The following is a 24561-nucleotide window of genomic DNA, read 5'->3' on the forward strand; positions in this document are numbered from 1 at the left end:
AGCTTAGCATAGACTCACTCTGAAGCTCACTTGCACGTCATCTGCATCAAACTTTCAAAACGGCAAAGTTGTGGTTTTATGGAGAACTACATGCTGGAACCATTTCTACTGTACATGTGACTTTCTTGGCTGCTAATCTGTATGTTGATCACTTCTTGGCATTATTGGTCAATAATTAATGCACAAATATGAACATGGTATCCATCACCTCATCTAACTCTCTCCAAGGACACTGTTGCTTTAAGGAATTCATCGAGGATCACAGAGGACATGTTCTCCATTAGTGGGCCTAAACGCACAATTTGACCTGAAAAGTAAAGATATGAAATAATCGTGTCTATTAAACCTTTTTTTGCTGCTCTTGAAGGTTTTTGGAAATCCCAGTCATGAGCAAAGGTGATGTGGTGGAGGTGTGGCAGCAGGGATACGAGTGTATAGAGACAGTGCAGCATCTGTCAGTGCTTGCTGATATCTATTCTAAAATGCTGTCTTCTATTATCATGTCATTCAGTCACACTGATGATTTATTCATGTTAAAGAGCAACACAGGACACATGTATCCTGAGTGACTCCCTCTTATGGGGAATCTACATCCTGGTGAGAAGTTGGTTGACTGTGGTTGGCCCGACCTCCGTCCCCGACTCCTCTACCAGCACCTTCCTCTGAAACTCCTGCAGGACGAGAGAGGTGTAAGGAGAGAAAGAGGAAAAGAAAATTAAAGAGTTAGCAGTTTTACTTTTTAACAATTCTTCTAAAATCCTTATTGTATATGATGACGTGTCTCCACTTCCTCTTGTTGTTGAAAAACTGAAGCCAAAATATACCGGACATGGGTACCACCATCTTAACTGGGAATAAGTCTAAGACCTGTATTACAGCCAGCCACCAGGGGGCAATTAAGATGATTTGGCTTAACTTTTAGAAGCTGTGATGTCGTCCATCTCTATATACTGTACAGTCTATGTGGAGGGATCGAGGTAAGAATTAGTAGAAGTTTGATGAATGGCCAATCAAAGCAAAGGAAAAAAAGTATGTTTAACGTCACCCAGAATATTTGATTAACAGGTTGTCTCTTTTAAGTCCAGGAAATGATAACTTGGCACTGGTCTGACACGCAGCAGAGGCTAACTCCATGATGACAGCTCCTAACCCTTCAATCTACTAAAGCTGCTCCCTGAACTTCAAAGCATGCATTCATGTCAGAGCCTCTGACAAGTCTCATTAACAGATGCCTGATCTGTGACCTTGAACTGTGGCCGCAGTGTAACTCGATGACGACGTCCCGGAACGCTCTATGTGTGATAAATAGCGGGGGCCGGATCTTTTTAAAAAGCCTCTTCTCTTCTCCAGGAGCTTTGAAACACTAGAAGCCTTGTGTCTGCTGCGGTGTTGAATCTCAGATTGTTAGCGTGTCAGACATGTCAGACGGCAGCTGGGTGATTCGTCAGCTGTGTGTTTGACATGGACACTTGTTTCTGGAGTTAAGGTTCAGATCGCGATGTGTCCGTCTGTCATCATCACCCTGAATCTTCTGAGTCGTGCCAGTCGGTCGGTCAGAGTCTTCTCCTGGCTGGAAGTCAGCTCTGCTACATGAGTCTGCCACTGCTGCTCTTTCTCCTGAAACACAGAGTGCACACTGGGTTAGAGGCAACTTTATTCCAAAATAATTCATATTAATAGGACGTTTTTTCATTGCAGTAAATGGTCAAATGAGCCTTTTGGCCTCTTTTGGCTCATTGTTTGGTTCGGGATTAGAGTTTGAGCTTTCAGTAGTTTAAGAACCAAATATTTTAATATTGGACTTGGACCAGAAACTGCCAAATGAAGGCTAATTCTGCTCTACACGTGCAACGATTTGCTGACACATTTTTGTTCTTATAAAATGCAAGAAGTCCATTTTGCGCATGAATGCCAAGACGAAAAATATTGAAAAATTATATAAAAATTTGGACAAACATGGTGTATCTATACCCTTTGCTTATTTGTTTTGAAACTGCAAAACGAAGACTTCATCGATATTTCAACTAACTTTTTCATAGTTTTATGATCATTTTTAAGACTATGAACACTGTACAATCATGTTAAGAGTTAACCCAGTTCCAGAGCTCTGGCCAAATAGATTGCGTTTGAACCACAATGTATCCTGAAAAAGGCACTGAACGAAAACCCCGGGGATTCAATAAGATTTGGCAAAGTTCATATAGATTTCCAGACCCTTTTCCAACCAATTTCAGAAAAGAAACTGAATGAATCCAGTAAATAGAACTTTTTATAATATTCAGTAATATTTTGTGTATTTGATTTACCTTCTTATAGTTTCTGTTTGTCAGACTTTATGTTGTAGTTATGTGTGCTTTTTTGAAAGGTGGATTATAGATGTATAAATTGCCTCATTTAAGCAACTTTTTTATTGACATTAACTGGTCGTTGGCTTTAACAATATATTGGACCCACCTCATATAGCACAGATATATTATACTTCCTATGCGTAAAGAGAAACTGTTCAATTTCACAGCTGCAAACCAGCTTTGGGCAGAAAAAAAAAACACCCACAACCTTTCACAGTAAATCTTAAAGCACAATAAGATGAATTTATCACAAGTGTGGGTTTTTGAGAGAAATCTTTGTGTATGGACAACAGACAGAGATACATGTGAGATGGGCGAGGCGATTTCATCTCAGTGGACAACGTCTGCCATCGATTAACATTTCTGTCACTGTGTGTGTGTGTGCGTGTGCGTGTGTGTGTGTGTGTCTCTGTCAGGGGAGCAGTAATGTGTGGAGGAAGTTGATGTGAGCGAGGGAGGCATTTAGTTTTATGCCGGCCAGTTTAAAGAGGAAGCCTTGCTGACACATATGGCGTGAAGGTGAAAGCAGCTACAGCGTCAACAATCAAGACATTCTTTCCAAAAAGGCCTTGAGTCGAAAATGAGCATGTGGCCATTTGAATGATTACTTCACTCACGTTCCATCCACACTTCATGTGTCTTCATGCTGTGTGAGGAGGAAGCAGCACAAGTTAAACAAATTGCCTTCAAATTGGTGATCGCTGCCAAATTGATGAATTGTGTTAACACTTGCATTCTGTCTGTGATCCAATCATGTTGGCAATTAGCCATCTGGCCGGCAGTGGGGGTTGTGTAGTTGTGTGTCCGGGTATAGAGCGGTCTGAGGGTCAAGAACATAAACTGTCTGCACAGATGGGAAAATGTCCCAAAGGTATGCGGGGGGAAAAAAAAGTGTAGTGGACATTTTTTAACTTTGAAAAGACTTGGGGGATAAGATAAGACGCATGTCTCGGGATCGGCAGGCGAAAGAAAATCTGAAACTTGGAATATTCTTTGAAGCTTAAATCATGCATTCACCACTTAAAGAGAGAATACACCCTGTTTTAACAACCCAACCACCCCCTCTGTACTGCAGCACTTAACTTGCTCCTGTCACAATTACTGTGACTGCAAGTGGTCGCCTTACAATAAAACCTAACTGCAGGTCGTAATGGGCTGCTTGCACATGCAGACAGGAGGAAAGTCTACTTTCTGGTGTGTGGTGTAGAAGTCAGGATACCCACAAGGCTTTGAGCGTTCTTTGTGCCACTATACGCACGTCTCGCCACTCAGCAGCCATCATGGCAGGCAACAGCCCCCAAGCTATTATTTCAGGAGAATAAGACCAGGCTCTAAATAAAGCTCCGACCCACCATTGCGATGCAGTTTTACAAGTCGTTTATGCAACGAGGAGCCATTTTCACCAGGTTGTGCAACACCTTGCAGAGTACACAAAGAGATTGTGGTCGGCGGAGTGTGCGTGGTGAAGTGTTTGTTTTGGACCGAGATGCTGGTGCGGAGACAACTCTGAATACACAAAAGTCAAAGCATGAAATACATTTTGTTTTGATAACCACCTCCTCTTCTGTGTTTATTCATTCTTTCAAGTCCTCGTGCACCTGCTGCCACTATCAGCTGAACCTGCTGAGATGTAACAGTAGGTAATGTTCGTTATCGGCCATTAATCCACTGTGTTTTTACATAGAAACGTATTGCATGTCATACTAACCCGTCTAAAGCAATAGCTTGAACTTCTGCTCTTCATATAAAAGCATTTGTTCTTGTAACTCATCCTGTTTTGCAACATATTTTTTCCTTTTTTACTTCAAATAGTTGTAACTCCATTTCTATTTGATACCGCAACACTCAGCATCTGGTTTTCCTGGCAGTCGCCATAACACCTGTTAGCAATGACCCATTGGAGAAAGCTAGTCAACTGTCTCTATTTTATTTGATTTCAGAAAAAAATAAAGGTTCGATTATGATTTTGATTTGTATTTTGCATTTGCTTAAATTAAGCCCATTTATGAATGACCTCGCAGGCCAGATCAAATCGTTTTACACCCCGAGTGCTAGTGGTCCCCGCCCGTGTGTGTGTGTGTGTGTGTGTGTGTGTGTGTGTGTGTGTGTGTGTGTGTGTGTGTGTGTGTGTGTGTGTGTGTGTGTGTGTGTGTGTGTGTGTGTGTGTGTGTGTGTGTGTGTGTGTGTGTGTGTGTGTGTGTGTGTGTGTGTGTGTGTGTGGGGCTAAGTTTGGGTTCAGTGTAAAGTGCATTCCACATTGAGGTGAGAGTAACTCGTCTCTATCAGGGTAAATGTTGTCATCCACTTCCTGCCTTTTTGTGTGTCTGTGTGTGTGTGTGCACACTGCGGAAACACTGACAACAACAACAGACCATGTCCCTTTTTGACCTCACACCCTCTTGTCAGAAACGGGGCAGCTGCTCAAAGCACCGGCCGTTGTTTTGTGTGCGCATGCGTGTGCATTCCATGTCAATGAGGATGTCCATCTGCTTTGGCAACTGTGTGTTTGCGAATGAATCTACGGCATGAACTCAAAACCACTTTCTTACTGGAAATGTTTTTTTTCGGCTCCAGCGTGTGTGTGTATGTTTATTTGTGTGTGTGTGAGTTTCTGATGAGCCCAGCCGCCTTGACAGAGGGTCAGAGTTGCCTTTAACAGCCGGTCTCTTCAATGGAAATGTATCTGATTTTGCCCGGAGCAATGAAGTGAACCTTGATGGGGAATTAACTCTCATCGATCCAGCAGCGCCCGTCTGCCTGATTGTTCAGCACCGCTCTTTCCATTCGGCTGATTATTGCAGCCTGGTCTCACCAAATGTTAAGCACAGCGTCTTAAATTTTTAATAATGAGCTCCATTCACAGGAGTGATGAGGCAAAGGCAACATCAGCGTAAGTCAACGGCCATGTGCTATCTGCTAATGGTCAAACGGGGGAGCTAATTTATGCACAGTCCTTGGTTCAAACGAGAACTGTCACTTTCGGCGCAAATGAGGTTTTCACAAATTTGACATGACGCGCTGTTTGTCGTTGACTGAGCCTTCAACGCTGCTCCGCTCCTCGATGATGCCCCCTCCACTTCCCCACTTGGACACAGAATTGTTGTCGTTGAAGAGTAGGGCAGTTGCATGGTACAAAGTCGACAAGCAGCCTCACCTTTGTGCGATACTGCGCCTTCCACTCAAAACACTTCCACATGCCTCGGTGTCACTACACAGTGCATTCACTTTGTTACTGTACTTAAATACGTTTGTTCATGTATCTATGCCTCACTTAAGTAGATTCATTTTCAGGTACTTTTCACTTAAACTCAATTACATATATCAATAAATGCCATCTACTAGAGGTTATGCAATAGATGAAGCTGATTGTGAGCACCCTCTGCTGGATCCCGAGGCAAACTACCAAAGTATGTCTGGAATTTGAAGCGGCCATTACTGTTTGAATATGATTTTTTTACGCTCATTGAATATTCAAATTTTCAAAACTTAGAGATACCAAGTAAAACGATAATATGAGGAAAGGATTCAGAAATAGTCCGAGTTCGAAAAACGTTTATCTAATGAAACCAAAATAGTCACAAAACCTATGAACACTTAGATCCAAAATCTCAAGTATACCCCCCCCCCCCCCCCCCCCCCCAAAAAAATTCCCTTGGAGCAAGAACGACCTGTCATCACGTTGATCAGTTCCAGTTACTACTGCTTAGCTCCCAGGGAAAAGATGTGTGTCTGTACTGTGTGTGTGTACTGTGGGATCCAAAAGTAAGTGCTCTCAGACTTTTGTTTGGGTTACAGTGAAAATCTGCACGTGTTGGCAAGAGTGCGACCTCAAGAGAAAACAAACACCGGCAACTGAGGCCGAGCTGGTGTCCCGACATTTCATCCTGTGCCAGAGACTGAAGGCAAAGAGGCTTTTTGGTTTGACATCTGTACAGACATGTGTATCATTCAGAAGAAAAAAAGGAAAAGTGTGTTTGTGTGAGTGTGTGTTCACCTTCTTACTCTCCTCTATCTCCCTGAGTCTCTCTTTTTCCAGCTCTGCTCTCTCCAGTCGCCGGCGGACCTGGGACACACGCACAAACACGCTCTCTTTCAAAAATAGTTTTTAAAATAAGTGGAGTGTTGAGTTTTGTGGGTTTATTTAAAGAGTCTTATCTCTCACCCTCTCTTCCTTCGGGTCCCTCCTGTCGTCCCTCAGAGCTCCGGTTCCTTCGGCCGTCTCCTCCGCTGATTTTTTAGACGTTCCCAGAAACGCATAGTCCTCCTCTTTACACAAACCTCTCAATGACTGGAACCAGAGAAACGACCAGTCATCAGAGTGATACTTGTTTGGAGCCTAATTGCCTTGAGCCCTCGTCAAGACTGCACAAATCCTGAATAAACCTTCTGTATGTAGAATGACCTATTTCTATTCAAAGTCAAGCGCCTGAGAATAAGTATTTACACATGTTTTATGACGACAAATTAATTCAATTAAATTTGGCCTTTTCAAAAGAATATCAACAGAAAACCATTAGTTTCAAAGAAAACACATGTCTATTATGAAAAAAGAATTGCTGTTTATTTCCAGTCAGGTTTCCGTGTAATCGTTTTTGACAGATTTGGCACGAGAATACGTAGAATCGGTCGGTGAGACACGAAGCCTTTAGTTTCTACTTGACTAATCAGGTTATAGCAAGCGTTTGGTTGCCCGCGGGTAAGCAGTCCGTGTTGAGCGCCTGGACCTAAAACATCTACTAAAAGTATCATTCGACTATAGTCAGACTTTAAAGGGTCGGCACGGATATCTGCTGTCTACACAAAAAAAACCCAGATATATTATCCTTTGCCCCTAAAAGCTACTTTTGTGGTTAGATGTTAGCCGATGGGCTCTGAGATTATGTTCCAATGAATCACTGCGGAATAGAGAATGTAGCATTAAAAACAAAATGTTCCCCAACCACAAATGATACAAAGAGTGAAGTAATGAAGAAAAAAAGCTTTTTGCTGTGCTGCGAGTTTTCGTCACAAGCTTCATGGACGCCTGGATAATTTTTTTTTTGTTTGATGTCTGTTTTCATTGCACTTCATCACATAGGTGGACATCAGATTTCCCAACTCTTGAACATGTCATGATATTTTTGGGGGATTTGTCGTGTTCCTCGTCTGTTTTGTTACAAGCAGATTGACGTCAGACATGATGTGAATGAAAGCCAACCTGGTTTCTCACGATTAAGGACGACTTTCCAGAGTTGTGCGACCAAATTTGGTCCATCAGACTACATGCACTGTTTGACTGCACTGCACATCGCGGATTTATCATCGTGAATTCCCGGCATCTTGGCAGAATTAGACACAAATGGCTTCAAAATATTTCCTTGGGTGTCAGAGTCCAGACTCAGTCAAACTGAACTAATATGTTTCTCACACAACCTGACAGAGTTTAAGCAAAGAAGAATGTGCACAAGCATTTGGAAGAGGTGTGTGTGTAAAGATTTTATCCTTTATCTTTTTGAATAATTTAGATCACATTGCGGAGATCTGTTTTCACTTTCACATCAAACGGTATCTTTATATCGGTCGCTCCAGAAAAAACACCCACATGGCTTTGACCCAGTGTTAAAAAAACAATGAATCAAGAAAGCACAGCAGCAGGGTGAACACTTGTAAAGCTATGCTTCTCTGCGTCTATATAATATGAATCTACTAATGTGAATATTTACTTGGAAATGCAAACAGAGGAAAAAATGGTTGATGATGAGTTTGGTCTGTGTTAAGATGACAATGCCTAAATCCAGCTTGAAAATGATGTGAATCACATGCTGTGGCCTTCTGCAGTCCCCAATTCTTAAATCCAAATCATCTAACGCAGATGCAGCACAAATCCCCAGTGTAAATGTTTCGCTTATTACTTTGATTCACTGCTTTTTTCTTAGATTGACTCTTCTTGGAAAAGACACTTTGGCTCCGCTGATTGATCTTCAAGGAGTGATCGTCTGGCCAGAAAAAATACGTGAAGAAACTTGCAACTTCTCAGCGAAGGTATGCTTGTGTGTGTTTTTTTCTACCGCAGCCCTATTCCTGTGTACTGTCATCACAGAGTGCTCCTCATTCAGGCAGTGTGTTAACGTACCTTCGACATGGGGATTCCTTGAAACCGCTTCACATGAGCCATGTTCATCCAGGACAGGGCTGTGGCTCCTCACGCACAGGTGTTCAGAGTTTGGTTTATGTTTACCTGGCGACGGCTCTCTGAAATAACGCAGAGACATATGTGATATGTCGAGGAATAATCAGCTCCGTTGAGGTGAAATTATAACCAACATATGAAAACTTTTAAAAGTCAGTCAATTACTCACCCGGAGGTCAACAGCAAGTGCGTCTCCTGATCAAATACCTGGATCCTTTTTCGTTTCTCTCAATAACCAGCGATGCGTCCTCTGTCCTAACCCAGCGGCGACTCCCAACACATAGATTCAGATCGGAGTTATAGAGGTGCTTGTTCAATGACGGCACGACATGCCCATCATTTCCACAGCACTGTGATAGAAATGCCACTGCCCCACTAATAAAAAGTCAAGAGGCCACAACAGTATAATGGATTGGTTCTGATTTGGTTTCTAATGAGATCTGTAGGAGATGTCGTCGATCTCAACCTTTGCCAATGTCAAAAAGGCCATAGACGTTTTGTGTGTGTCACCTATCGGGGCTGCAATAGGTGCAACTTAGTGGTTGGGGTTTTAGCCTTGTTGTATCATGTTATACTGTAGAATATGAAGTAAAAGCTATGGCTGACTTTAATCTATCTTAGCTCTGACTGGCGAGCCAGGATCTGTCCAGAGGTCAGATCACCCTACTAGGACTTTTAACGCTTACTGAATAACATTTTATTGGTTTAACTTACCCAAAATAATAACTTTTTTTACTTTTTGTGTGCTTTCTAATTATTAATTAACCTGTTTATTATAGTGAATGGTTTGTATCTATATGCACTTCTCTAGTTTTGATAACCGTAAAGTACATCTATGTGCAGCACTTTCTCTATCACAAATTACTCACATACTACTAGTAAAGCCATCAGGGGTTCAATGTCTTGCCCGAGGACACTTGACTCTAGCAGCCAGAGATTGAACCATTGACCTCATGGTTAGTGAAGACCTGCTGTGGACCTGCTGAGCCACAGTCTGTATGTCCTTAGCTCTTAGTTCACAAAATCAGTGAAATCAGACACATCTATAAACTCAGCCTGGGTAAAAATAACATCATTTGATGTCAAAAAAATGACTAACAAGATATTTGTATAGAGAGCAGGGAAGTGATATCTGATCCCAGGAGACAGATTCTGGAAGCTTTTCAAGGTGTGAGGACACAAACTCAACACTGATCGCTTTCTAGATCCTAAAACCAAGTCTGAACAGGCTTTTGCTATAGGCAGTCAGTTCCCACTCTGTATAGTTATTTAAGATAACTGCTAATAAATTCTTATTGTGTGTAAAGTCACAGGATTTTTTTTCAGTAATCGTTTATCAATAAATTTCTTATTAAAGCAGGCAAAAAAGGGAAAGAATAAATATAACTTTTAATCCTTGTTCGTACTGTATCCCCAGTTCCAGCCTGCTCTCTGCTGCTGCAGCTGCGTTTCCACACTGGCACCGGTGAAGTACACCATGTCCTCTCATCCTGATTAATAGTTCTTTCAGGAGGCTGCTACCAAGGAGCATGACATCCACGTCAGCTGCTGTAAAATGTGAGAGTGTTTCCAGTGAACTCACTCAGTCATATCATTGACACAGTTATGAAAAGGAGGCGTCACGGTGCTGCCGTGACAGAGCAGACGAGCAGGCCCGACCGAGAGGAGTCGGATCGGAGCAGTTTGCTTTCTGTTTAGTTTCAGACTTCACAGTTTCACTGCACAATCACTATGAGAGGCCGATTTGATTCTCCCATGAAACCAGACGTATGCATTGAAGAATAGTGCGTGGAAGCACAAAGTCCCTTTGACACAGCAGTTTTGAAACAAACATAATGTGTATATGAACCTCAGTGCAGTTGCATGGAACGACATCACAAAAGTCCTTACTTGGAAATAAAAAAGCTATTTTTCTTAGTCATAACAAACATGTAGAAGTATAATATCATACAAGTATAATTGTCTGATATTTACATATTTAGTTTGCTGTGTGCTTGATGGAAAGATAAGCAATGAAATGCCCCACAAAACCACCTAATACTGCCTTTATTCCCTATTGAATATATACAATTTTTTAAATATCATATACATAATAAAAGAAGTGGACAAGGGAGTGGAGGTTGTATATTGTGATTTATTTGTACTCCCTGTAGCAAAAGCCTGTTTTCACAAAAACAAATAATTGAATACATACTGACATGTCTGTGTTTTCAGGCAACCTGCTGATAATAAACAAGAAAATGAGTCAATTCCTGAGCCATTATTTTTCAGGAGAATCAGCTCCAGACCTGGTGTGTTGGTTAATGACCATGTGAGGGAAATGGAAACAGAAAGTGAATAAGACATGTAAAGTATGATTTATGCAAAAAAAGAGGAGGAAAGTATTTTATGTGCATCCCCCCCACTCAGGAGTAATGTATGTTACATGTCTGTAGCTTTAAATAGGTTTTTATAGGTCGTTAACCCCGGAACAAACTCGCAGAAACATCCCAGGACTCTAGCAGGCCTGGGGGGCCCGTAAATAAGGTCCTCTTCATTGTGAGCGTGAGTGTGGTCCCTGAATGCCTAAATTAAAGCCAGACAGCTGCATTCAAAACACGGTCCAAACTTACAGTAAATGAAATGCATAATGATGTTGCAGGACTATAACTGTCAAACATGCCCGATCTGAATTGGATCGGACAGATCGTTATGAAGGAACCAGCAAACAGTTTCCCCCCGAACATTCTAACAACGATTCATCAGGGCATTAGGATGCAATTAGCAGGAAATAAAAAAATCTATCAAAACACAAAGACAACATGTGCACTCACAGTGCGGTGTGCACAAAAACTCAGACAGGACACACACACACACACACACACAAACACATGTTCATCAACTCCCCCTGATCACACAGTCTGTGTACATACGGCACCCTGTAAAGAGCAACCAGCTGCGACCTTTGACCTTTTTGATCTCTGAACACCCCTGAAGCCCTGATGTCATTCATCGCTTTACTCATAACAGGAAACGGCGTCAAATATCAGCCCCGGTGAAATATACGAAACGACCCTTTAGCAACCTGTAAACATTCATTATACAACATGTGTGATCATACCACTGGAGTGACACTTCAGATACGATGCAGCTCATTGTGTTTCGTTGTTTTCCAGTTACATCTTTGTCACATTGCACAGAGTATAGGGCTTTAGTTCTATTTATGGCCTTTGTCATTACTGTTTCTGTTCTAATAACGCAACTCTTCACATGGTCTTCTTTGGGCACGTGGGACAAAATGCAGGCATCAGCCATACTTCTCTTTTGTCTTCGTCCCTTCACGTCTGCTGCTTCTATAAACGTCTGCAAACTTTAACTTCATGCTACAGAGTGTTTGTTGAATAAACTCACATGTGATTTACAACCCAAACATATGAAAGCACACTTGTCTTGCTTCGTTTTGCAGTCGACGTCATTGTCTGTAGCCATTGAGGGAAATTTGGCTGATCTTTCTCTGCTGTTTTTATTCATGACTCACTCTCTAACTTCTGGCTATCGTCTCCGCCTAAGTGGTTTATGTGTTCAGGGCTTGTGAAGACGGCGGCCATGCGCAGTGAGAGCACAGGCAGCGTGTGCACAGGGAGGCAGGTCGGTCAGTGACAGACAAGTATGCCCAACAGCCAATAATGTCTTGGATTCAGATGTTATGTTACTGGGACATGAAGATAATTCAACATACAACTGTAGTTTTTGTGTCCAAACCAACCCAAACATTACCCACAGCATTATCACATCATAGAACATTTATATTTCTATTGAAGTGTTCATCTGTTTTGCACAGATGAACACTGTTGCCTTTCTGATAGAGAGATCAGATCAGAAAAAGCATCTGCTGTTCTATGGGCAAGCTTAAAGTGACATATGTGGTTGTTGAATTGAGTACAGGATGTGTCTGGAAAGACTCTGAAGACATCCTGGAGACATCCTGACCAGATGCGTCCAAAGGCCGATCGGCGACAGTCCCACGTCAACAAAGCTTGCAACCATCTCTTTATCAATCCCCAGAACCAAACCATACGCTTAACTAAACACCCATTAAAACTCAATTTTCACAGGGCTTGCATGATGGCTGCTTCAAAAGTTGTCTGCAGTTTCGTGTGTGTTGTGGAAGTCACAGCTGGAGAAAGAGAAACTTCTTAAACAAAGTAAACCGTGGTCACACTTAGAGGTCCCTCAGTTCCTGCACACAGCTGCAGACAGACATTGACAGCTGTGGTATAGATTAGATAAAGAGCATTTCAAAGTCTCACTAAGAGCAGAGTTCAATTAAGTGACACAAGCACAAAGTGCAACACTTCAGTGCTTCGATGCCTGCCTGAAATCATTTCCTCCCCTTTTATTCATTCTAAAGATCTAATTTATTGCCTGAAATGAGATGTGAGCGAGCTGGTGTGTGGTGACCCAGCGTGACTCCGTGAAAGCTGCTGTCATGAAGGATTCCCAACACGTCTTGTGTCTTAACGCCTGATCCCTTGGCCACTAAGTGGTGCGCTGCAAGAGGCTTAACTTCCCCTCAGTAGCCATTGTTCGGCACGGCTGAGCGGCCTCAGGATATACTCATTGTAGAGCTTGTTTGTTTGTGTGTGGTTGTGTGTATGAGCCCACAGGTGGGGACTGTAGGTGTCAGGGACTTTCTTCTAGTGCATTTTTGTTTTGTTGTACATGTCTGTATCCTGTTGTGATCCAAGGCAGAGTAGGGTTGTGACTGTAGGAGATGGTTTTTTGGCAATGAAACTGTTTGGACAATCCCTTGACCTCAATCTGTTGTAGGGCAGGACTGTGGACGTGTATTTGGATGGATCTGAATGTACGCTGGTTGCACAAATCTGTGTCAGACATCATCCCCAGAATCCCTGGTGTTGCATCAAACATGCAGGTGTGTGTGGGCGTACTTATTTAAGACATTTCACGACATTCAGATTGTTAAATTTGGGCTCAAATTACTCTTATTACTACACAACCTAAATCAAATACTTATCAAGTATGAGATGGAATATGGGACTTAACATATCTAAACACAACTTTTGTACTGAAACTCTGTCTTGCTTCCAGAAAAAGCCAAAAATGTTCCTACATGGGTCCCCCCCTCCCTCTTCAGCTCTGGTTTAAATGCAAATAAAATGCAGAACTACTGGTGTGTCGATGCAGAACCACACCAGATTTAAATATCCAGTACACGGCACAATACGGGGAGATTTCCCTGGTGCTAATCGGCTTAATCAGCGGACTCCGTCTGGCAAGGGCTTGAATGGAACGGCGAGTGTTGGTAAAGCTACTTGGAACATGCAGTGAGATAAGCCACCAGTTACTCTACATTAAATAATGCTGCACTGCACTGAAGCTGAACCCTCGCAGAGAAGTAGCGAGCTGGGCAACAACAACATGGCGTAGTTAACTGCAGCACAAGCTACTTCTATTACAAGATTTATTTTAAAGTGAACTTCTTAGCTTATATCTACCCCCTAAGCTGCACCCCCACCCTCCCCCACACACTTAGATGTCCAAATATGATCGTGGTGTTGCGTACTGATTTATGTAATTATGTAATTTATGTGTAAACGCAATAATACAGTTTCAAGTCTTGCACCAAGCCAAACAATTTGGCCAGTTTATGTAATTTAGCTTCTGATGCATATTGGACACAATTTCAGGAGAAAAACTTCTGGCAACGACAACTCTACTGCAATTTAGGTTAATACATTTTATTTGCAGATAAATTGAAGAAGACTATGAGTAAAGCCATGCTAGCAGCTCACTGGGGCTGTGCTTTTACACAGTGGTGCTTTGGGCCAAATGCTAAGGATGACACACTCACAGTGACGACACCAAGCAGATGTTTAGCAGTTCACGGTTGGCAGCTGAACCCTTCGGCCACCAGAGCTCCAACGGTAAAGAGTGTAAGCATGCCAGCATTTTTTATTCACCACTTAGTACAGGTCGGGCTGATGGGAACATTCTTAGTTATTTGGCATTCTAACAGGAACCAATGGTATAGGAGAATTTCAACTCTTGACCTGGGAGTGCTATAATAAAAGTCAGGGGATCTGTCAATTTATTACTGAAGATCACAAGGGGAACATGAATGGCTGAATACAATTACATGGAAAACCAATTATTGTTGAAATATTCACTTAACACCACAAAAGTCCATCCCATGGTAGCGCTAACAGAAACTAACTCAGAAGACCATCAAAGTCAGTCAGATTCAGGGCAACAGATTTTGAAACCAGATTTCACAGTAGTCTGTCCTTTGTTCAGGAAGAAAGTTATTTTTGTCTGGACCAAGGGTCAATTTTCTGATCATGGCTACAAACTTTACAGCAACATCTTCCTCAACAAACATTAATTCTCCCAAACAAAGTCTCCCCAATTGCAAGGGGTCCCTTCCCTCCAACATTGTGCTGCTGAGATGAAGCTCGACCAGTGTTATTTAATACTTTCACTTCATGTGAAAGGTATTACATTCAGGTCAAATTTGTCTGGTTGCCAGATTTCATGATTAATCACAACATCCCTTCGTGAACCAGTGTAAAATTAATGATATTTCTCGTGTAGATCTGTCTGCCTGAGAGACTGACATTTTTTTTTTAACTTAAGATAAACATGGGGTTTTATGACCAAAACTGTGGCCCTCAAACCATGAGAGAATCAGACAAGGTATTATTTAGAGTGACCGGGTTATGACTCTACTTGAACATGGACTAAAATAACATTATGTCAGAGAGTTATGGGAACAGGAGGAGTGCTATGGAGAGGATCTCTGTCGCTCTGTTGAAGCCGAGCGCTCACATTTTCAACCTTGCGCCGCGAGAGCGTGTGATGAGACGTGGAAAAAAGACTAGAACATAACACACTGCAAAAAGCACCTCCTTGTTTATCTCTATTTCCACTCCTGTTCCTAAGCTGTTAAGATTTTGAAACAATAAGCGCACAAAGGAATGATTCCACAGAGGGTCAAAAACCTCATAACAAGCTTAAGACATGGAGGAAAGAGCCCTGTAAAAATAATTTACAGTATGTAATGTCATTTTTTCAGGGCAATCTCAGATATTAAATGACTCAGTGCTCAGACTTATTTGCGATATTGTGAAAATATAAGTGATAACCATTCAATTCCCCATGTGACATAAAGTAGCAGCCTTTACTAATGAAATGTAAAGTCATTAGTTTTGTCAGACGAGTTAGTGTTGCACACAGCTGGCTTCCACCACATTTCACAGCGAGGTGCTTTAAAACCCTTTACACTTTTTGGAAACATGGCACAAACTTGATTTTGGTTGGTTGGACGGTCCATCCGCGATCAAGATTGAAATATGAACGTCTTTTGGATGGACTGCAGATATCCAAGGCACTTAGAGGATGAGTCATTTGGTGATTGTTCCTCTGACGGCACAAAGTTTGGTGCAGTTGTTTATGGTCCCTAAAGGATGTTTCCTAATGACTTGAAATGCAGTCCTCGAACAATCCATTTAACTCACTGTGGCCAGTAACAGACTAACTCTACATTGCACAATCCAGTCTCTGGTGCTTATAGTATATATTATTAGGGCCCTATTGAAATTGTAATGATTATTATTATTATTATTCAGGCAAATGAATTGGCTTTTTTAGGGCTTTAACATGCACAAATTCTTACCAAAATTTGCAGAGAGCTAGAAAGTGGTGAAAATTTTCGTATTCTGGAGGAATTTTCAATGGGCGTTGCAAAATGTCTCAATGTCCCCTGAGACCCCCAGAGCGCGTTCAATTGGTGCAATTGGAAAAACGCATTTAGTGGCCATTTTGGCCATATTCCACATTTTTATTTTGATATACTTGTATCAGGGCTTTCATCAGATCAACTTCAAATTGAGATCAGTGTCATCAGAACAAGATGGAGGTAAAAAGTTATTCAAAGATCGATTTTGTCATCACACGGTGTGACTGTGGCGCGGCGTCAAGTTTTGATGACACGCCATTCAACATTTCCTCAAACCGTGTAAACATTGAGGTACGCCGAAGGTTCATCCTTCGCCAGAGGAGACGATGTTGTCATAACTCCACTGTGCATTGTCCTATCACCACCAAACGTCTGTCTCATGATCAGAGTTCAAGCCTGAACAGCTCTATGTGTCAATATATCCTAGTCATTCTTCAATAAAAATTTGCCTTGTTATTGGGATTTCTCATTCATAAGAACAGCATCTGTAAAAGGCTCCTCCTACAATGCAATCTATAAATTGATCAATAGAAAAGAGGGAAGGACTCAAGAGCAGAGAGAACAGTGGAGTTCAAATGGTCGTTTATGTTCATCAACATGTTCTCTACAGTCTTCTCTACACACAACAACTTCGTTAAATTCACTCGTCATAAATACCTAGATGTCAACGTCAACACACTACAGTTAAACACACACATACTTATGTTCTTTATCCGTTCTACTGTTAACATGTTGTTTCAGTGTTACAGAGTTGTTTGTTCAGATGTTTTAAACCCCAATTCCAAATCAAGACCAAATGATGGGGAGCTGAAAATTAGCTTTAGCTACACAGTCTGTATTATATTATTTAAATTAGTTTCCTATTTTTATTATTAATACTTGCACAAATACACCACAGAAAATTCTTTGAATTTGTAAACCTGTTTGGCAATAAAACCCGATTCTGATCACTGCATGGATTTCTATGAAATTTGCTTCAAATATGAATGTTACCCTGGGGATCGATTGAAAACAAATCATGTGCCGTCATCAGGTCAATCATTTCATCTCTCCACAAGCCTGCAAAATAATCACATTCCCATCGCACTGCACTGTATCTTTGTTCTAATCCAATACCATGTCTCCACCCTGATTAAATGTCATGGTTGCGCTGTACTGCCACTGGCCAGCACAGATTTTAGAGCGGCAAGGAAAATATTATAAACGGAAATGTAAGGTTAGCCTTAACATGTCACCTATTTAGCAATATGCACACTTGCCAAAGATGAAACGTTGACACATACCGTATGCTAGACCTCAGTTTCAACAGGTGGCACTGGTGTTGCAAATTAGGAAACTAGCAATCTGAGGAGGTTTTTCTTTTTCAAAGGGTTTAACCTAAACCAGGCTATACAAGATAAATAGATACAATCACTTCAATACAGGGTTACTGTCATACTGCTCCTAGAAAACTTGTGTTGTTTTTAGTACATTGGTAATAGATTGATAATCAGAATTGACTGGTCGCAAATGGTATCACAACATCTCTAGTACTGAAGGATGGCATATTAAGACACAAAACACAGGCATGGTACATTCTAAACGTAGTACCTGGTATATCAGAATGCTAGCATTGTCCGTGACATCCATTGAAGGAAACCATGATGTCCAAGTGTGTTAAGTGAACTTCTAAACCCTCCGTCAGGACAATGTCTTCAGGCCTCGGAGAGAGGATTCTTATCAGATCGGTCATGGCCCTTTGTAACACATGCAAGGGTTGCAGCACTTACTGCAGGTGGCCAAGCACACTTCTGCTGATTTAGTCTGCACATGGAGCTGATAGTTGTTCTATATGTTCTTCTTATTGCTATTATACGTTTTTCTAGAGGTATGTGGTGGACATAAAATACCTCCATACTGCTACTGTGTTGTCATACATGTGTCTGTCAGTAAGTTACTACTGCAGTTCTCTCTGATCTGTGTTTTCTAGACTCAAACATTTCACCCATCCCTCCATCAGCCTAGTTGTGGCTAGATAATAGGTGAGGTTTCGTGTGCGGGTGAACTTTACCTTAGAGGTTCACAATGGTGTTTTGCCCAAAAAAGATGGCTGCGGCATTCTTGCGTTCAGAATTGGGAATTTGATTACAGGCATTCCTTCTATCGTTCCCCACCTCTGTGGAGTTTAGAACCTTAGATCTAATCAACTTTCAGAAGCTCTGCCATGCATACACACACTCCATCAGACATGGGTCACTTCATATTTTCCAATGCGGATGCAAACACTTTTTTCTCATCCCCATCACACTCAGTGACTGAGCCCACCTTGAACTGTTTTTCCAGATAAAACAAAAGTGTTCACTTCGTATGCTCCGTGGATTTGAAAAGATAATATGACCCATACTATTCGCCACATGTGAGATTGTGCATGGTCGTGAATCGCCAGCTGACAAGACAACTCAAATGGACAGGGGTCAGCTTTTCTTAACAACAAACACGGCACAGACGAACACCCGTTTCTAAAATAGAAAGCTGTCACATTAATTTCATCCCCAGGAAGCTCTTAATGGCTCAGGGGAGGTAAGAGGAGGGCGAAGAGGGGAGAAAACTAAGGCTCCTTTGTTTTGACTCATTCCTTTGATTTGAACGCTTTCAGTAACACATTCGGCTCGATGGCCCGTGGACATCCGTTCACTGCACTGGAGTCAGATTCAGTGGCATAACTGATCACTGGGTTTTAGAAGGAAAACGAGGGGTTATCAGATTAATGGCGACCTCGGTGAACTGCGGCAATAACTTGACATTCATTGGACTTTAATGTGAGGATGATTGACAGCCATTGGGTGTGTTCCGGCGACACGATGAAGGGACCTGAGGAGGTTGAAAACAGCTGCGAGTTCATAGGAGGACGCCACAATAGATGTGAGCACATATCGGAGAGTTGAAGGTAGTGACAGCACCTGAAGGAAAATTACAGAGCAGAATGAAGTTACAGGTGAATTCAGAAAACAGCTGTTTCTCATTGTAGAGTCCGACTGCTTTATAACAGTCGGACGGTGCAATACGGCCCTAAAACAATTTCAAGATAGACATCCTTAGTGATGTGATATTGATAATTATCACATGAAATGTCACATTATCTTCTAAGTATAAAGCTTGTGAATGGAGGTTGTAGTTTTAAACTCTTCTTTGTGAGCAGAGACACACATTCGACTACAAATCTGAGGTCGATCAATTATGTGTTATTCCTCCTCAATGTGTTCACGCAATGTGTCAGCATTATCAGTATATATATCACCATCAATCTAAAATGCTTACTCTGAGAAAGCCTAACACATAAATATTCATGTTTAATTTACACAAGAGAAATATACTATAATACTATATATAGTAGAGTACCAATATTAAAAATTATACTATCATATTATCAACAATCCATGAGTAAAGAATGGCAAAAGAAAAGATTTTCAATGGTTCATTAAATGTTTGTGTTGGATTGCATGTACTTCAGTAATAGGAGTGTAGGTGTACATCCGCAAAGTTTCAAAGTAAAGACTTACTCCTTTCAAAATTCAGCCCAGAACTTTGTTCCTATGTACGTTCATATCAAGCAGCAAAGCTTCAAAACTTCACACAAAACCTTTTCAAGCTTTCAAACCACCGGACATCATACCGATTTCTCTTCTCCTCCTTCACCTGTTTTTATGTAAAAGAAAAATAATATTCGGTCATTGTCGAGTCCTGTTATTTTAGCGTCGAGCTGTGTATTGCTGCTCTGTCCATTTGAATTGGACTTGACATTTCACAAGTGCAACACAAAGGCAGATTTTCGTGTCCTTCACGTGTGTGTCGGCACCGCTCCTCCAATGAGAAACGGTTGTAGAGGAAATGACGTGACTTGTGGATTCTGTGTGTTTTTGTTTTTCGCCCACTTGATCTCTGTCTCTCGCACATACGTCGCCCCAGTGGGTGGCCGGAGCGGCGTTTAACTCCAGATGTTCTCGCTACAGGCCGACTCGGAGATGACCCCACACCTCGGGAAATTTCACCTGCCAATCATCGCGGAGGAAAGCACTTTCCCATTTCCTCCTCTTCCTCTTTTCTTGTTCCCTGATGAGTTTGACTTGGGCTCAACCTCTGCCATGTACACAGGCATCTCATTGTTGCCCAATTGAAGGTCTGCATGTGGGACGGCTTCTCTCAACCGCTGCCAATGTCAATACCGAATGTTACTGTAGCTCCGGAATCTTGTAGCATTTCTTTCTCTCTGGTGATGAATCATTTGGCTTCGCGTCTGTTTTTCTTTGGCCTTCAAATGTCAGGGACGTCTGCCAGAACTAACACTCTGTGACATGCGGACAGGCCTTAAAACACATTAGAAGGAAAACACGTTTCACCGTCGGAAACGTTTGAATTTTTTTTTTGCAGGTTGTGAATTTTGACTTGTGGTGGCTTCTGTTTTCTGTGACTGAGACAGCTTCAGATATTGAACAATGACTATTTAAAAGCTCACAGTAATGACACTTGTATGAACACTGCTCGGGAGCAAACTTAATTTGTACATATTATTGTTTCCGTGAATTGAAATGTGTACATGTCTGCAGCCTCTGATTGACCTGAAAACAAATTTAATACGCTTATTATCTGTTTTGCAGAACACTGGCTGCTTTGTTCCACTAATCACGAGCATTCAAAGCTCGGCTTGGCATCCATATATTTAAAAACATCATTGCAGAACATACCTATTTTTGGAATATCAAGACTCCCTAGGACCATATTAGGACCTGTATCTCGATGCTGAGAGTTTCAAAAATGTGGATCCTTTCAAAGCTGTATTTTATGTGGAATGTCTGATGCTGAACCAAGCACTGGGTATGTCCTGCCCTCCAAACTGCTGTTTAATCCTTGGAAAGTCCGTTTCTGGCAAGAGAGCCGGGATCAAATAAATGTTTGGCACACCACAAAGACCCCTGGATGTTTGTAGGTTTTTAGAAAATTCTTTACAAGAGTTTGAAAATGAAAAGATCTTCTCGCATATTTCTATTGTTTGTATTAATAATTTAATGTTCAAATCCTTGCATTTTTTAAACTGCTGATGCTGCTTGTCCTTATTTAGTTTAGCTTCCTGATTATCCACCAGGTCGTTTTTGTGTAACCCTCCTAACAATCAAACACAAATGAAAAACTCCTTGGTGGAGGTATTCAGTGCAGAAAACAATATGAATATGAAAGCGCAGCATCTACAAAATGCTATTTACACGCAGAGCTGGTCCGTGGTTGCATTGTTTTGTCACCGGCCTTCGTCCGTTTTTTACATCGGTAATTTGACTTTCAGATTAAATAATGCCACATTCACATTTGACTTGAAGCCATTCTCACCAGCACTGACTGCAGCATTTCACTGCCCCGCCAGGAAGGAAAATATGTCAAATATGTTGAAAATGGCCAAACTCCAGTCAGGAGAAGAATGAGTGCCATCGACAGGTGCCAGATCTCGCCGCCTCCTCTGATCCACGTTGTTATCCTGCCATCTGTAAACACTCCTGACCTGTGACCTTCAGACTCCCAGCAGGCTTTCTGACTGTATGAAAACCCTCCCCAAATAGATTTCAGTGCCTTAGTTCAAGAAGGGGGGGGGGGCTCTCACGCACCGCTTGGCACGAACATGGCTGTGTGTGATACAGCAAATCCCCCCCCCCCCCCTCCCCCACACACCTCCAGTTCAACTAGTCTTCTTTAGGCCCACGTCTGTCAAGTAGGTGTTGTCCAACACTGAAAGAATCCTATTTCCTCATATAATCCACCGTCTTGTCTTACCTGTCAAGCTTGCAACAGGGATAGAAGTCGAGACTAACACCCTGGCCAAGCAGCTATACCAGCGAGCACATTTATAATGGTTGGGGTGGGAAATGCCAAAGCGTGGAATTTACTAGCAACAGATCTTTTCCATTTCCTTTTCTGGTAACATAGCTGACAGACTGGACAGGGAATGTAAGATGAAGTTAGTGGATGGTTATTCTTTTAGCAGCCCATAAAAAAAAACTTTACTGTGCAAAAAGGTCTGGGATGTTTATTTGAGATGTTGCCCTCAATTAATTCTGATCTTGTGTTACTAGTGTCAACGAGGCAAGAGCTTCAGCTCCCCCCTCTATTTGCACACATGCAATCAGGCCTGGCTGCTCTCACTGTCACCTTTGACATGTTCACCTCCTAATGCTGTCTGGAGCTGTGTGTTCTGTGACATCACAGATTACACACCGTGGCGATGTCTGCACTTTTAGCCCTGGCTGCAGGAGGGACGGTGAAGGGAGACAGGAGAGCATGTGCAGGAAGACACGCAACCATGCCAATTTTTTGGAATTAAATTAAGACTAAATTCTATTACACCCTCATAAAGCATTGGCTCGGGTAAATAGTTTGAAGTAATGAACGTAGGAAAAGGACAAAAGTAAAATCTCCAGGTACTTTTTTTCAGTTCCAGTCCGCCCGGGCGTTACATTTCTTTCATTCGCTGAAATTTGCCTAAATCACTTTAAATGTAAGCACACATTGGGGCAGTGTTGCTGATCTGCTCTCCTCTGCAGCCTGACAAGTGGTAAGCTCCTCTTAGAACAGGAGCTTACTGCCTCAAATCCCGGCTCTGCATGTATGTACATCTCCTTAAGTCCGATTTACCTCTGTGTAAAACCCCTGGGTCATTAGAGACGCCACATTCTGCTGCTCCCTTCAACCACTTCCCTCAGTTGCCTTTCATATTAAAAACAGATCAAACTGCGCCCTGTACCAGTGTGTGTGTGTGTGTGTGAAACGGCTTAAAAAGTGGTGTTTCGTCCGATCCCACCTCCAGGCAGGAGGAAACTATCTGGAGAGGAGTCTCTCGCCTGAGGATGATGGGGTTACTTGGAGGCAGAGAGGGGTGATGGCTAATCATGCCAGGTCTAATTGATGCTGTCACATTTTGTGACAAGCTTTGGGAGGAGATAATCAGCTGTTAATAACCTCATGACTTGAGCTGGAGTTTGAAGGGTGCCCTGACTTGGCTGAGATCCCTTTACAGCGTTGTGCCTGTCATTGTTTAATAAAAATAAATAAGGTAAAAAAAACGTCAGAAATAATTGAAGGTATGGATAAAACAGTTTCACCCACATAAATCAGTAACCCAAGGCAGCAAAGTATCAAAGTTTTTCTTTTTCGTACACTTATTACCATGCAAGTTGTGAGAGGTTGTGTGTAATATCTTTGTTATATCTGTGTTATCCACTGTAGCACAACAAAGACCACACTTCTGGTGTCAGGGTACAATCCTACTTTCGAGTTTGTCTGCACACACAGTGAAAACCACTCTACTGCCAGTTTTTTTTTTCAAACTCGTGACCCTATTCAGTTTGGAGCTCCGAGGCTGTGTCCAAATCAGTCATCAAAAAACATACACCGCCATCAGAAACATTAGGGAGACTTTTAAAATCCGTCTGTCAAAATGTCTGTCTCTATCCTCAGAATAATTCAGATGTGATCAGAACAAGGAGTAGAATCACCAGACAGAGACGGCTTGACCTGTCTCTCCACCTTGTTCTTACTATCAACGTAGCAAGTGCAATGCATGATGGTATATATTGCTCAGTTAGTGACCATTGGTTGGACACTACTTTTCTATGCGTTGACTTTATGGGTTACAAGAAGCCTCACTAAACATTCGGAAGGCATTACAAAATGGTGATTTCACTACATAGTAAATAGCGAGTGATTTCGGACACAGCCTCAAAACCTGTTGTCTCAAAAGCACCTATTGTTATAATTCAGTGACTGATCAAAATAGACTTTAAACCCACAAAAAAATCATTGTATTTTCGAAGTCCTGAGAGAAAGTTTAAACTTCGTTGAAATTCATTCGACAACCATCAAGCTGTGTGCCAGTTCTCCAGTTTGCAAACTGATGTCTACAGTGCTTTAAAACCACCTGTCATTGCAACTACCTTAATGTCACACTACTTCCTGTCACATGATCCTTGGTGCTCTCATAGATATAGCTTTAGGGTAACGTTTTGTTTTGTTGAAACAAAATCCAAGGCCCGCTCCACGAGACAGGATTGATGGTTGTTGAGATAACTTCAGGTTTACCGCTGTGTTGTCAGTCCTTCGTGGCTGGTTCACCTCTTACCGAGATTAATCACCATGTCAACCTATGCAGAACCGCTTATCTACTCCGGTGAAGGTTGAGTTCGTGATGATGGATCGAAATCTGTCAATGACTCAACTACTCACCAATCAGATCGCTGGTAAACCCAGAGTCGTGGATTTACAGGATCCTGATGGGCACGAAAGACTTT

General features: G+C 41.9%; 1 long non-coding RNA gene across 1 annotated transcript; it reads right to left on the bottom strand.

The window, feature by feature from the left end:
* Window positions 1-343: 343 nt before the first annotated feature.
* LOC128429095 (uncharacterized) lies at window positions 344-6569 on the bottom strand. Its single transcript, XR_008333875.1, has 4 exons — window positions 6511-6569; window positions 6343-6411; window positions 1522-1617; window positions 344-671 (listed from the first exon to the last, which is right to left on the bottom strand). It is a non-coding gene; the product is annotated as an uncharacterized LOC128429095 (long non-coding RNA).
* Window positions 6570-24561: the final 17992 nt, after the last annotated feature.

Source organism: Pleuronectes platessa, chromosome 22, assembly GCF_947347685.1.
Source record: "Pleuronectes platessa chromosome 22, fPlePla1.1, whole genome shotgun sequence".
NCBI lineage: Eukaryota > Metazoa > Chordata > Actinopteri > Pleuronectiformes > Pleuronectidae > Pleuronectes > Pleuronectes platessa.